This window comes from Narcine bancroftii, chromosome 4 (assembly GCF_036971445.1).
Source record: "Narcine bancroftii isolate sNarBan1 chromosome 4, sNarBan1.hap1, whole genome shotgun sequence".
NCBI classification, from domain to species: Eukaryota; Metazoa; Chordata; class Chondrichthyes; order Torpediniformes; family Narcinidae; genus Narcine; species Narcine bancroftii.
In genome coordinates this window covers 162,372,987-162,387,803 of record NC_091472.1, presented here as the reverse complement: position 1 = coordinate 162,387,803, position 14,817 = coordinate 162,372,987, and positions in this window count along the sequence as shown.

Below are 14,817 nucleotides of genomic sequence, written 5' to 3'. Positions count from 1 at the left end.
CCCCACCTCTGATTCCCCATCTCTGATTCACCACCTCTGATTCCCAGCCTCTGATTCCCCATCTCTGATTCCGCACATCCGATTCCCTGCCTATGATTCCCCACCTCTGATTCCCCGCCTCTGATTCCCCATATCTGATTCCCTGCCTCTGTTTCCCCGCCTCTGATTCCCCACCTCTGTTTCCCCATATTGATTCCCCGCCTCTGATTCCCCAACTCTAATACCCCGCCTCTGATTCCCCAGCTCTGATTCCCCGCCTCTGATTCACCGCATCTGATTCCCTGCCTCTGATTCCCCGCCTCTGATTCCAGGCCTCTGATTCCCAGCATCTGATTCCGGCCTCTAATTCCCGGCCTCTGATTCCCTGCTTCTGATTCTGATTCCCTGCCTCTGATTCCCCATCTCTGATTCCGCACATCTGATTCCTTGCCTCTGATTCCCCACCTCTGATTCCCCATATCTGATTCCCCGCCTGGGTTTCCCCGCCTCTGATTCCCCGCCTCTGTTTCCCAATATCTAAGTCCCCGCCTCTGATTCCCCAAATCTGATTCCCCACCTCTGATTCCCCAGCTCTGATTTCCCGCCTCTGATTCCCCGCATCTGATTCCCTGCATCTGATTCCAAGCCTCTGATTCCCTGCCTCTGATTCCCAACCTCTGATTCCCCACCTCTGATTACCCATATCTGATTCCCCGCCTCTGTTTCCCCGCCTCGGATTCCCCGCCTCTGTTTCCCCATATCTGATTCCCGGCCTCTGATTCCCCGCCTCTGATTCCCCGCCTCTGATTCCCTGCCTCTGATTCCCCATCTCCGATTCCGCACATCTGATTCCCTTCCTCTGATTCCCCGCCTCTGATTCCCCGCCTCTGATTCCCTGCCTCTGATTCCCAACCTCGGATTCCCCACCTCTGATTCCCCATATATGATTCCCCGCCTCTGTTTCCCCGCCTCTGATTCCCCGCCTCTGATTCCCAACTCTGATTCCCCGCCTCTGATTCCCCAGCTCTGATTCACCGTGTTTGATTCCCTGCCTCTGATTCCCTGCCCTGATTCCCCATCTCTGTTTCACCGCCTTTGATTCGCCACCTCTGATTCCCCATATCTGATTACCCGCCTCTGTTTCCCCGACTCTGATTCCCTGCCTCTGATTCCCAACCTCTGATTCCACACCTCTGATTCCCCATATCTGAATCCCCGCCTCTATTTCCCCATATCTGATTCCCCGCCTCTGATTCCCCAACTCTGATTCCCCGCCTCTGATTCCCCAGCTCTGATTCCCCGACTCTGATTCCCGGAGTCCGATTCCCTGCCTCTGATTCCCCGCCTCTGATTCCCCATCTCTGTTTCCCCGCCTCTGATTCCCCGTGTCTGATTCCCTGCCTCTGATTCCCCGCCTCTGATTCCCCGCCTCTGATTCCCTGCCACTGATTCCCTGCCCCTGATTCCCCAATTCTGATTCCCCATATCTGATTCCCCGCCTCTGTTTCCCCGCCTCTGATTCCCCACCTCTGATTTCCCATATCTGATTCCCTGCCTCTGATTCCCCAACTCTGATTCACCGCCTCTGATTCCCCAGCTCTGAATCCCCGCCTCTGATTCCCCGCGTCTGATTCCCTGCCTCTGATTCCCCGCCTTGATTCCCCATCTCTGATTCACAACCTCTGATTCCCCACCTCTGATTCCCTATATTTGATTCCCCGCCTCTGTTTCCCCGCCTCTGATTCACTGCCTCTGATTCCCCACATCTGATTCCCCATCTCTGATTCCGCACAACCGATTCCCTGCCTATGATTCCCCGACTCTGATTCCCCACCTCTGATTCCCCAACTCTGATTCCCCGCCTCTGATTCCCCGCGTCTGATTCCCTGCCTGTGATTCCCCGCCTCTGATTCCACATCTCTGATTCCCCACCTCTGATTCCCTGTGTCTGATTCCCTTCCTTTGATTCCCCGCCTCTGATTCCCCGCCTCTGATTCCCTGCCACTGATTCCCCGCACCTGATTCCCCACCTCTGATTCCCCATATCTTATTCCCCGCCTCTGTTTCCCCCCCTCTGATTCCCAGCCTCTGATTCCCCATATCTGATTCCCCGCCTCTGATTCCCCATATCTGATTCCCCGCCTCTATTTCCCCATATCTGCTTCGCCGCCTCTGATTCCCCAACTCTGATTCCCCGCCTCTGATTCCCCAGCTCTGATTTCCCGCCTCTGATTCCCGGCATCCGATTCCCTGCCTCTGATTCCCCGCCTCTGATTCCCCATCTCTGATTCCCCGCCTCTGATTCCCCGTGTCTGATTCCCTGCCTCTGATTCCCCGCCTCTGATTCCCCATATCTGATTCCCCGCCTCTGTTTTCCCGCCTCTGATTCCCTGCCTCTGATTCCCCATGTCTGATTCCCCGCCTCTGATTCCCAACCTCTGATTCCCCACCTCTGATTCCCCATATCTGATTCCCCGCCTCTGTTTCCCCGCCTCGGATTCCCCGCCTCTGTTTCCCCATATCTGATTCCCGGCCTCTGATTCCCCGCCTCTGATTCCCCGCCTCTGATTCCCTGCCTCTGATTCCCCATCTCCGATTCCGCACATCTGATTCCCTTCCTCTGATTCCCCGCCTCTGATTCCCCGCCTCTGATTCCCTGCCACTGATTCCCAACCTCGGATTCCCCACCTCTGATTCCCCATATCTGATTCCCCGCCTCTGTTTCCCTGCCTCTGATTCACCGCCTCTGATTCCCAACTCTGATTCCCAACCTCTGATTCCACACCTCTGATTCCCCATATCTGATTCCCCGCCTCTATTTCCCCATATCTGATTCCCCACCTCTGTTTCCCCGCCTCTGATTCCCCGCCTCTGATTCTCCATATCTCATTCCCCGCCTCTGAATCCCCATCTCTGATTCCCAGACTCTGATTCCCCACCTCTGATTCCCGGCCTCTTATTCCCAGCATCTGATTCCCGGCCTCTGATTCCCGGCCTCTGATTCCCCGCTTCTGATTCTGATTCCCTGCCTCTGATTCCTCATCTCTGATTCCGCACATCTGATTCCCTGCCTCTGATTCCCCACCTCTGATTCCCCATATCTGATTCCCCGCCTCTGTTTCCCCGCCTCTGATTCCCCGCCTCTGTTTCCCCATATCTAATTCCCCACCTCTGATGCCCCAACTCTGATTCCCCACCTCTGATTCCCCAGCTCTGATTCCCCGCCTCTGATTCCCCGCATCCGATTCCCCATGTCTGATTCCCCGCCTCTGTTTCCCCGCCTCTGATTCCCCGCCTCTCTTTCCCCATATCTGATTCCCCGCCTCTGATTCCCCAGCTCTGATTCCCTGCCTCTGATTCCCCGCGTTCTATTCGCTGCCTCTGATTCCCCGCCTGTGATTACCCATCTCTGATTCACCACCTCTGATTTCCCACCTCTGATTCCCCATATCTAATTCCCGGCCTCTGCTTGCCCGCCTCTCATTCCCCGCCTCTGTTTCCCCATATCTGATTCCCCGCCTCTGAATCCCCAACTCTGATTCCCTGCCTCTGATTCACCAGCTCTGAATCCCCGCCTTTGATTCCCCCCGTCTGATTCCCAGCCTCTGAATCCCTGTCTGATTTCCTGCCTCTGATTCCCCGCCTCTGATTCCCCATCTCTGATTCACTGCCTCTGATTCCCCACATCTGATTCCCCATCTCTGATTCCGCACAACCGATTCCCTGCCTCTGATTCCCCGACTCTGATTCCCCACCTCTGATTCCCCAGCTCTGATTCCCCGCCTCTGATTCCCCGCGTCTGATTCCCTGCCTGTGATTCCCCATATCTTATTCCCCGCCTCTGTTTCCCCCCCTCTGATTCCCAGCCTCTGATTCCCCATATCTGATTCCCCGCCTCTGATTCCCCATATCTGATTCCCCGCCTCTATTTCCCCATATCTGCTTCGCCGCCTCTGATTCCCCAACTCTGATTCCCCGCCTCTGATTCCCCAGCTCTGATTTCCCGCCTCTGATTCCCGGCATCCGATTCCCTGCCTCTGATTCCCCGCCTCTGATTCCCCATCTCTGATTCCCCGCCTCTGATTCCCCGTGTCTGATTCCCTGCCTCTGATTCCCCGCCTCTGATTCCCCATATCTGATTCCCCGCCTCTGTTTTCCCGCCTCTGATTCCCTGCCTCTGATTCCCCATGTCTGATTCCCCGCCTCTGATTCCCAACCTCTGATTCCCCACCTCTGATTCCCCATATCTGATTCCCCGCCTCTGTTTCCCCGCCTCGGATTCCCCGCCTCTGTTTCCCCATATCTGATTCCCGGCCTCTGATTCCCCGCCTCTGATTCCCCGCCTCTGATTCCCTGCCTCTGATTCCCCATCTCCGATTCCGCACATCTGATTCCCTTCCTCTGATTCCCCGCCTCTGATTCCCCGCCTCTGATTCCCTGCCACTGATTCCCAACCTCGGATTCCCCACCTCTGATTCCCCATATCTGATTCCCCGCCTCTGTTTCCCTGCCTCTGATTCACCGCCTCTGATTCCCAACTCTGATTCCCAACCTCTGATTCCACACCTCTGATTCCCCATATCTGATTCCCCGCCTCTATTTCCCCATATCTGATTCCCCACCTCTGTTTCCCCGCCTCTGATTCCCCGCCTCTGATTCTCCATATCTCATTCCCCGCCTCTGAATCCCCATCTCTGATTCCCAGACTCTGATTCCCCACCTCTGATTCCCGGCCTCTTATTCCCAGCATCTGATTCCCGGCCTCTGATTCCCGGCCTCTGATTCCCCGCTTCTGATTCTGATTCCCTGCCTCTGATTCCTCATCTCTGATTCCGCACATCTGATTCCCTGCCTCTGATTCCCCACCTCTGATTCCCCATATCTGATTCCCCGCCTCTGTTTCCCCGCCTCTGATTCCCCGCCTCTGTTTCCCCATATCTAATTCCCCACCTCTGATGCCCCAACTCTGATTCCCCACCTCTGATTCCCCAGCTCTGATTCCCCGCCTCTGATTCCCCGCATCCGATTCCCCATGTCTGATTCCCCGCCTCTGTTTCCCCGCCTCTGATTCCCCGCCTCTCTTTCCCCATATCTGATTCCCCGCCTCTGATTCCCCAGCTCTGATTCCCTGCCTCTGATTCCCCGCGTTCTATTCGCTGCCTCTGATTCCCCGCCTGTGATTACCCATCTCTGATTCACCACCTCTGATTTCCCACCTCTGATTCCCCATATCTAATTCCCGGCCTCTGCTTGCCCGCCTCTCATTCCCCGCCTCTGTTTCCCCATATCTGATTCCCCGCCTCTGAATCCCCAACTCTGATTCCCTGCCTCTGATTCACCAGCTCTGAATCCCCGCCTTTGATTCCCCCCGTCTGATTCCCAGCCTCTGAATCCCTGTCTGATTTCCTGCCTCTGATTCCCCGCCTCTGATTCCCCATCTCTGATTCACTGCCTCTGATTCCCCACATCTGATTCCCCATCTCTGATTCCGCACAACCGATTCCCTGCCTCTGATTCCCCGACTCTGATTCCCCACCTCTGATTCCCCAGCTCTGATTCCCCGCCTCTGATTCCCCGCGTCTGATTCCCTGCCTGTGATTCCCCGCCTCTGATTCCCCATCTCTGATTACCCACCTCTGATTCTCCGTGTCTGATTCCCTTCCTTTGATTCCCCGCCTCTGATTCCCCGCCTCTGATTCCCTGCCACTGATTCCCCGCCCCTGATTCCCCACCTCTGATTCCCCATATCTTATTCCCCGCCTCTGTTTCCCCCCCTCTGATTCCCAGCCTCTGATTCCCCATATCTGATTCCCCGCCTCTGATTCCCCATATCTGATTCCCCGCCTCTATTTCCCCATATCTGCTTCGCCGCCTCTGATTCCCCAACTCTGATTCCCCGCCTCTGATTCCCCAGCTCTGATTTCCCGCCTCTGATTCCCGGCATCCGATTCCCTGCCTCTGATTCCCCGCCTCTGATTCCCCATCTCTGATTCCCCGCCTCTGATTCCCCGTGTCTGATTCCTGGCCTCTGATTCCCCGCCTCTGATACCCCATATCTGATTCCCCGCCTCTGTTTTCCCGCCTCTGATTCCCTGCCTCTGATTCCCCATATCTGATTCCCCGCCTCTGATTCCCCAACTCTGATTCCCCGCCTCTGATTCCCCAGCTCTGAATCCCCGCCTCTGATTCCCCGCGTCTGACTCCCTGCCTCTGATTCCACGCCTCTGATTCCCCATCTGTGATTCACAACCTCTGATGCCCCACCTCTGATTCCCCATATCTGATTCCCCGCCTCTGTTTCCCCGCCTCTGATTCCCCGCCTCTGATTCCCCATATCTGATTCCCCGCCTCTGATTGCCCACCTCTGATTCCCCGCGTCTGATTCCCCGCCTCTGATTCCCCGCCTCTGATTCCCCATCTCTGATTCACCACCTCTGATTCCCAGCCTCTGATTCCCCATCTCTGATTCCGCACATCCGATTCCCTGCCTATGATTCCCCACCTCTGATTCCCCGCCTCTGATTCCCCATATCTGATTCCCTGCCTCTGTTTCCCCGCCTCTGATTCCCCACCTCTGTTTCCCCATATCTGATTCCCCATATCTGATTCCCCAACTCTAATACCCCGCCTCTGATTCCCCAGCTCTGATTCCCCGCCTCTCATTCCCCGCATCTGATTCCCTGCCTCTGATTCCCCGCCTCTGATTCCAGGCCTCTGATTCCCAGCATCTGATTCCGGCCTCTAATTCCCGGCCTCTGATTCCCTGCTTCTGATTCTGATTCCCTGCCTCTGATTCCCCATCTCTGATTCCGCACATCTGATTCCTTGCCTCTGATTCCCCACTTCTGATTCCCCATATCTGATTCCCCGCCTGGGTTTCCCCGCCTCTGATTCCCCGCCTCTGTTTCCCAATATCTAAGTCCCCGCCTCTGATTCCCCAAATCTGATTCCCCACCTCTGATTCCCCAGTTCTGATTCCCCGCCTCTGATTCCCCGCATCTGATTCCCTGCATCTGATTCCAAGCCTCTGATTCCCTGCCTCTGATTCCCAACCTCTGATTCCCCACCTCTGATTCCCCATATCTGATTCCCCGCCTCTGTTTCCCCGGCTCGGATTCCCCGCCTCTGTTTCCCCATATCTGATTCCCGGCCTCTGATTCCCCGCCTCTGATTCCCCGCCTCTGATTCCCTGCCTCTGATTCCCCATCTCCGATTCCGCACATCTGATTCCCTTCCTCTGATTCCCCGCCTCTGATTTTCCGCCTCTGATTCCCTGCCTCTGATTCCCAACCTCGGATTCCCCACCTCTGATTCCCCATATCTGATTCCCCGCCTCTGTTTCCCCACCTCTGATTCCCCGCCTCTGATTCCCAACTCTGATTCCCCGCCTCTGATTCCCCAGCTCTGATTCCCCGTGTTTGATTCCCTGCCTCTGATTCCCTGCCCTGATTCCCCATCTCTGTTTCACCGCCTTTGATTCGCCACCTCTGATTCCCCATATCTGATTACCCGCCTCTGTTTCCCCGACTCTGATTCCCTGCCTCTGATTCCCAACCTCTGATTCCACACCTCTGATTCCCCATATCTGATTCCCCGCCTCTATTTCCCCATATCTGATTCCCCGCCTCTGATTCCCCAACTCTGATTCCCCGCCTCTGATTCCCCAGCTCTGATTCCCCGACTCTGATTCCCGCAGTCCGATTCCCTGCCTCTGATTCCCCGCCTCTGATTCCCCATCTCTGATTCCCCGCCTCTGATTCCCCGTGTCTGATTCCCTGCCTCCAATTCCCCGCCTCTGATTCCCCGCCTCTGATTCCCTGCCACTGATTCCCTGCCCCTGATTCCCCAATTCTGATTCCCCATATCTGATTCCCCGCCTCTGTTTCCCCGCCTCTGATTCCCCACCTGATTCCCCATATCTGATTCCCTGCCTCTGATTCCCCAACTCTGATTCACCGCCTCTGATTCCCCAGCTCTGAATCCCCGCCTCTGATTCCCCGCGTCTGATTCCCTGTCTCTGATTCCCCGCCTTGATTCCCCATCTCTGATTCACAACCTCTGATTCCCCACCTCTGATTCCCTATATTTGATTCCCCGCCTCTGTTTCCCCGCCTCTGATTCACTGCCTCTGATTCCCCACATCTGATTCCCCATCTCTGATTCCGCACAACCGATTCCCTGCCTATGATTCCCCGACTCTGATTCCCCACCTCTGATTCCCCAGCTCTGATTCCCCGCCTCTGATTCCCCGCGTCTGATTCCCTGCCTGTGATTCCCCGCCTCTGATTCCCCATCTCTGATTCCCCACCTCTGATTCCCCGTGTCTGATTCCCTTCCTTTGATTCCCCGCCTCTGATTCCCCGCCTCTGATTCCCTGCCACTGATTCCCCGCCCCTGATTCCCCACCTCTGATTCCCCATATCTTATTCCCCGCCTCTGTTTCCCCCCCTCTGATTCCCAGCCTCTGATTCCCCATATCTGATTCCCCGCCTCTGATTCCCCATACCTGATTCCCCACATCTATTTCCCCATATCTGCTTCGCCGCCTCTGATTCCCCAACTCTGATTCCCCGCCTCTGATTCCCCAGCTCTGATTTCCCGCCTCTGATTCCCCGCCTCTGATTCGCCATCTCTGATTCCCCGCCTCTGATTCCCCTTGTCTGATTCCCTGCCTCTGATTCCCCGCCTCTGATTCCCCATATCTGATTCCCCGCCTCTGTTTTCCCGCCTCTGATTCCCTGCCTCTGATTCCCCATATCTGTTTCCCCGCCTCTGATTCCCCGTGTCTGATTCCCTGCCTCTGATTCCCCGCCTCTGATTCCCCATATCTGATTCCCCGCCTCTGTTTTCCCGCCTCTGATTCCCTGCCTCTGATTCCCCATATCTGTTTCCCCGCCTCTGAATCCCCGCCTCTGATTCCCCGCGTCTGATTCCCTGCCTCTGATTCCCCGCCTCTGATTCCCCATCTGTGATTCACAACCTCTGATGCCCCACCTCTGATTCCCCATATCTGATTCCCCGCCTCTGTTTCCCCGCCTCTGATTCCCCGCCTCTGATTCCCCATATCTGATTCCCCGCCTCTGATTGCCCACCTCTGATTCCCCGCGTCTGATTCCCTGCCTCTGATTCCCCGCCTCTGATTCCCCATCTCTGATTCACCACCTCTGATTCCCAGCCTCTGATTCCCCATCTCTGATTCCGCACATCCGATTCCCTGCCTATGATTCCCCACCTCTGATTCCCCGCCTCTGATTCCCCATATCTGATTCCCTGCCTCTGTTTCCCCGCGTCTGATTCCCCACCTCTGTTTCCCCATATCTGATTCCCCGCCTCTGATTCCCCAACTCTAATACCCCGCCTCTGATTCCCCAGCTCTGATTCCCCACCTCTGATTCCCCGCATCTGATTCCCTGCCTCTGATTCCCCGCCTCTGATTCGAGGCCTCTGATTCCCAGCATCTGATTCCGGCCTCTGATTCCCGGCCTCTGATTCCCTGCTTCTGATTCTGATTCCCTGCCTCTGATTCCCCATCTCTGATTCCGCACATCTGATTCCTTGCCTCTGATTCCCCACCTCTGATTCCCCATATCTGATTCCCCGCCTGGGTTTCCCCGCCTCTGATTCCCCGCCTCTGTTTCCCAATATCTAAGTCCCCGCCTCTGATTCCCCAAATCTGATTCCCCACCTCTGATTCCCCAGCTCTGATTCCCCGCCTCTGATTCCCCGCATCTGATTCCCTGCATCTGATTCCAAGCCTCTGATTCCCTGCCTCTGATTCCCAACCTCTGATTCCCCACCTCTGATTCCCCATATCTGATTCCCTGCCTCTGTTTCCCCGCCTCGGATTCCCCGCCTCTGTTTCCCCATATCTGATTCCCGGCCTCTGATTCCCCGCCTCTGATTCCCCGCCTCTGATTCCCTGCCTCTGATTCCCCATCTCCGATTCCGCACATCTGATTCCCTTCCTCTGATTCCCCGCCTCTGATTTTCCGCCTCTGATTCCCTGCCTCTGATTCCCAACCTCGGATTCCCCACCTCTGATTCCCCATATCTGATTCCCGCCTCTGTTTCCCCGCCTCTGATTCCCCGCCTCTGATTCCCAACTCTGATTCCCCGCCTCTGATTCCCCAGCTCTGATTCCCCGTGTTTGATTCCCTGCCTCTGATTCCCTGCCCTGATTCCCCATCTCTGTTTCACCGCCTTTGATTCGCCACCTCTGATTCCCCATATCTGATTCCCCGCCTCAGTTTCCCCGACTCTGATTCCCTGCCTCTGATTCCCAACCTCTGATTCCACACCTCTGATTCCCCATATCTGATTCCCCGCCTCTATTTCCCCATATCTGATTCCCCGCCTCTGATTCCCCAACTCTGATTCCCCGCCTCTGATTCCCCAGCTCTGATTCCCCGACTCTGATTCCCGGCATACGATTCCCTACCTCTGATTCCCCGCCTCTGATTCCCCATCTCTGATTCCCCGCCTCTGATTCCCCGTGTCTGATTCCCTGCCTTTGATTCCCCGCCTCTGATTCCCCGCCTCTGATTCCCTGCCACTGATTCCCTGCCCCTGATTTACCACCTCTGATTCCCCACATCTGATTCCCCGCCTCTGTTTCCCCACCTCTGATTCCCCGCCTCTGATTCCCCATATCTGATTCCCTGCCTCTGATTCCCCAACTCTGATTCCCCGCCTCTGATTCCCCAGCTCTGAATCCCCGCCTCTGATTCCCCGCATCTGATTCCCTGCCTCTGATTCCCCGCCTTGATTCCCCATCTCTGATTCACAACCTCTGATTCCCCACCTCTGATTCCCTATATTTGATTCCCCGCCTCTGTTTCCCCGCCTCTGATTCCCCGCCTCTGATTCCCCATATCTGATTCCCCGCCTCTGATTGCCCACCTCTGATTCCCAGCCTCTGATTCGCCAGCTCTGATTCCCCGCCTCTGATTCCCCGCATCTGATTCCCTGCCTCTGATTCCCCGCCTCTGATTCCCCATCTCTGATTCACCGCCTTTGATTCGCCACCTCTGATTCCCCATATCTGATTCCCCACCTCTGATTCCCGGCCTCTTATTCCCAGCATCTGATTCCCGGCCTCTGATTCCCGGCCTCTGATTCTCCGCTTCTGATTCTGATTCCCTGCCTCTTATTCCCCGCGTTCTATTCCCTGCCTCTGATTCCCCGCCTGTGATTCCCCATCACTGATTCACCACCTCTGATTCCCTACCTCTGATTCCCCATATCTAATTCCCCGCCTCTGTTTGCCCGCCTCTGATTCCCCGCCTCTGTTTCCCCAAATCTGATTCCCCGCCTCTGAATCCCCAACTCTGATTCCCTGCCTCAGATTCCCCAGCTCTGATTCCCCGCCTTTGATTCCCCCCGTCTGATTCCCAGCCTCTGAATCCCCGTGTCTGATTTCCTGCCTCTGATTCCCCGCCTCTGATTCCCCATCTCTGATTCACCGCCTCTGATTCCCCACCTCTGATTCCCCCTCTCTGATTCCGCACATCCAATTCCCTGCCTCTGATTCCCCAACTCTGATTCCCCACCTCTGATTCCCCAGCTCTGATTCCCCGCCTCAGATTCCCCGCGTCTGATTCCCTGCCTCTGATTCCCCGCCTCTGATTCCCCATATCTGATTCCCCGCCTCTGATTCCCCAACTCTGATTCCCCGCTTCTGATTCCCCAGCTCTGAATCCCCGCCTCTGATTCCCCGCGTCTTATTCCCTGCCTCTGATTCCCCGCCTCTGATTCCCCATCTGTGATTCACAACCTCTGATGCCCCACCTCTGATTCCCCATATCTGATTCCCTGCCTCTGTTTGCCCGCCTCTTATTCCCCACCTCTGTTTCCCCATATCTGATTCCCCGCCTCTGATTCCCCAACTCTAATACCCCGCCTCTGATTCCCCAGCTCTGATTCCCCGCCTCTGATTCCCCGCATCTGATTCCCTGCCTCTGATTCTCCGCCTCTGATTCCAGGCCTCTGATTCCCAGCATCTGATTCCGGCCTCTGATTCCCGGCCTCTGATTCCCTGCTTCTGATTCTGATTCCCTGCCTCTGATTCCCCATCTCTGATTCCGCACATCTGATTCCCTGCCTCTGATTGCCCACCTCTGATTCCCCATATCTGATTCCCCGCCTCTGTTTCCCCACCTCTGATTCCCCGCCTCTGTTTCCCAATATCAAAGTCCCCACCTCTGATTCCCCAAATCTGATTCCCCACCTCTGATTCCCCAGCTCTGATTCCCCGCCTCTGATTCCCCGCATCTGATACCCTGCATCTGATTCCAAGCCTCTGATTCCCTGCCTCTGATTCCCAACCTCTGATTCCCCACCTCTGATTCCCCATATCTGATTCCCCGCCTCTGTTTCCCCGCCTCGGATTCCCCGCCTCTGTTTCCCCATATCTGATTCCCGGCCTCTGATTCCCCGCCTCTGATTCCCCATATCTGATTCCCTGCCTCTGATTCCCCAACTCTGATTCCCCGCCTCTGATTCCCCGCGTCTGATTCCCTGCCTCTGATTCCCCGCCTTGATTCCCCATCTCTGATTCACAACCTCTGATTCCCCACCTCTGATTCCCTATATTTGATTCCCCGCCTCTGTTTCCCCGCCTCTGATTCCCCGCCTCTGATTCCCCATATCTGATTCCCCGCCTCTGATTGCCCACCTCTGATTCCCAGCCTCTGATTCGCCAGCTCTGATTCCCCGCCTCTGATTCCCCGCATCTGATTCCCTGCCTCTGATTCGCTGCCTCTGATTCCCCATCTCTGATTCACCGCCTTTGATTCGCCACCTCTGATTCCCCATATCTGATTCCCCAACTCTGTTTCCCCGCCTCTGATTCCCCGCCTCTGATTCTCCATATCTCATTCCCCGCCTCTGAATCCCCATCTCTGATTCCCGGACTCTGATTCCCCTCCTCTGATTCCCGGCCTCTTATTCCCAGCATCTGATTCCCGGCCTCTGATTCCCGGCCTCTGATTCCCCGCTTCTGATTCCCTGCCTCTGATTCCCCATCTCTGATTCCGTACATCTGATTCCCTGCCTCTGATTCCCCACCTCTGATTCCCCATATCTGATTCCCCGCCTCTGATACCCCGCCTCTGTTTCCCTATATCTAATTCCCCACCTCTGATGCCCCAACTCTGATTCCCCACCTCTGATTCCCCAGCTCTGATTCCCCGCCTCTGATTCCCTGCATCCGATTCCCCATATCTGATTCCCCGCCTCTGTTTCCCCGCCTCTGATTCCCCGCCTCTGTTTCCCCATATCTGATTCCCGCCTCTGATTCCCAACTATGATTCTCCGCCTCTGATTCCCCAGCTCTGATTCCCTGCCTCTGATTCCCCGCGTTCTATTCCCTGCCTCTGATTCCCCGCCTGTGATTCCCCATCACTGATTCACCACCTCTGATTCCCTACCTCTGATTCCCCATATCTAATTCCCCGCCTCTGTTTGCCCGCCTCTGATTCCCCGCCTCTGTTTCCCCATATCTGATTCCCCGCCTCTGAATCCCCAACTCTGATTCCCTGCCTCAGATTCCCCAGCTCTGATTCCCCGCCTTTGATTCCCCCCGTCTGATTCCCAGCCTCTGAATCCCCGTGTCTGATTTCCTGCCTCTGATTCCCCGCCTCTGATTCCCCATCTCTGATTCACCGCCTCTGATTCCCCACCTCTGATTCCCCATCTCTGATTCCGCACATCCAATTCCCTGCCTCTGATTCCCCAACTCTGATTCCCCACCTCTGATTCCCCAGCTCTGATTCCCCGCCTCAGATTCCCCGCGTCTGATTCCCTGCCTCTTATTCCCCGCCTCTGATTCCCTGCCTCTGATTCCCCATATCTGATTCCCCGCCTCTGATTCCCCAACTCTGATTCCCCGCTTCTGATTCCCCAGCTCTGAATCCCCGCCTCTGATTCCCCGCGTCTGATTCCCTGCCTCTGATTCCCCGCCTCTGATTCGGCATCTGTGATTCACAACCTCTGATGCCCCACCTCTGATTCCCCATATCTGATTCCCCGCCTCTGTTTCCCCGCCTCTGATTCCCCATATCTGATTCCCCGCCTCTGATTGCCCACCTCTGATTCCCCGCGTCTGATACCCTGCCTCTGATTCCCCGCCTCTGATTCCCCATCTCTGATTCACCACCTCTGATTCCCGGCCTCTGATTCCCCATCTCTGATTCCGCACATCCGATTCCCTGCCTATGTTTCCCCACCTCTGATTCCCCGCCTCTGATTCCCCATATCTGATTCCCTGCCTCTGTTTCCCCGCCTCTGATTCCCTACCTCTGTTTCCCCATATCTGATTCCCCGCCTCTGATTCCCCAACTCTAATACCCCGCCTCTGATTCCCCAGCTATGATTCCCCGCCTCTGATTCCCCGCATCTGATTCCCTGCCTCTGATTCCCCGCCTCTGATTCCAGGCCTCTGATTCCCATCATCTGATTCCGGCCTCTGATTCCCGGCCTCTGATTCCCTGCCTCTGATTCCCTATCTCTGATTCCGCAGATCTGATTCCCTGCCTCTGATTCCCCACCTCTGATTCCCCATATCTGATTCCCCACCTCTGTTTCCCCGCCTCTGATTCCCCGCCTCTGTTTCCCAATATCTAAGTCCCCACCTCTGATTCCCCAAATCTGATTCCCCACCTCTGATTCCCCAGCTCTGATTCCCCGCCTCTGATGCCCCGCATCTGATTCCCTGCATCTGATTCCAAGCCTCTGATTCCCTGCCTCTGATTCCCAACCTCTGATTCCCCACCTCTGATTCCACATATCTGATTCCCCGCCTCTGTTTCCCCGCCTCGGATTCCCCGCCTCTGTTTCCCC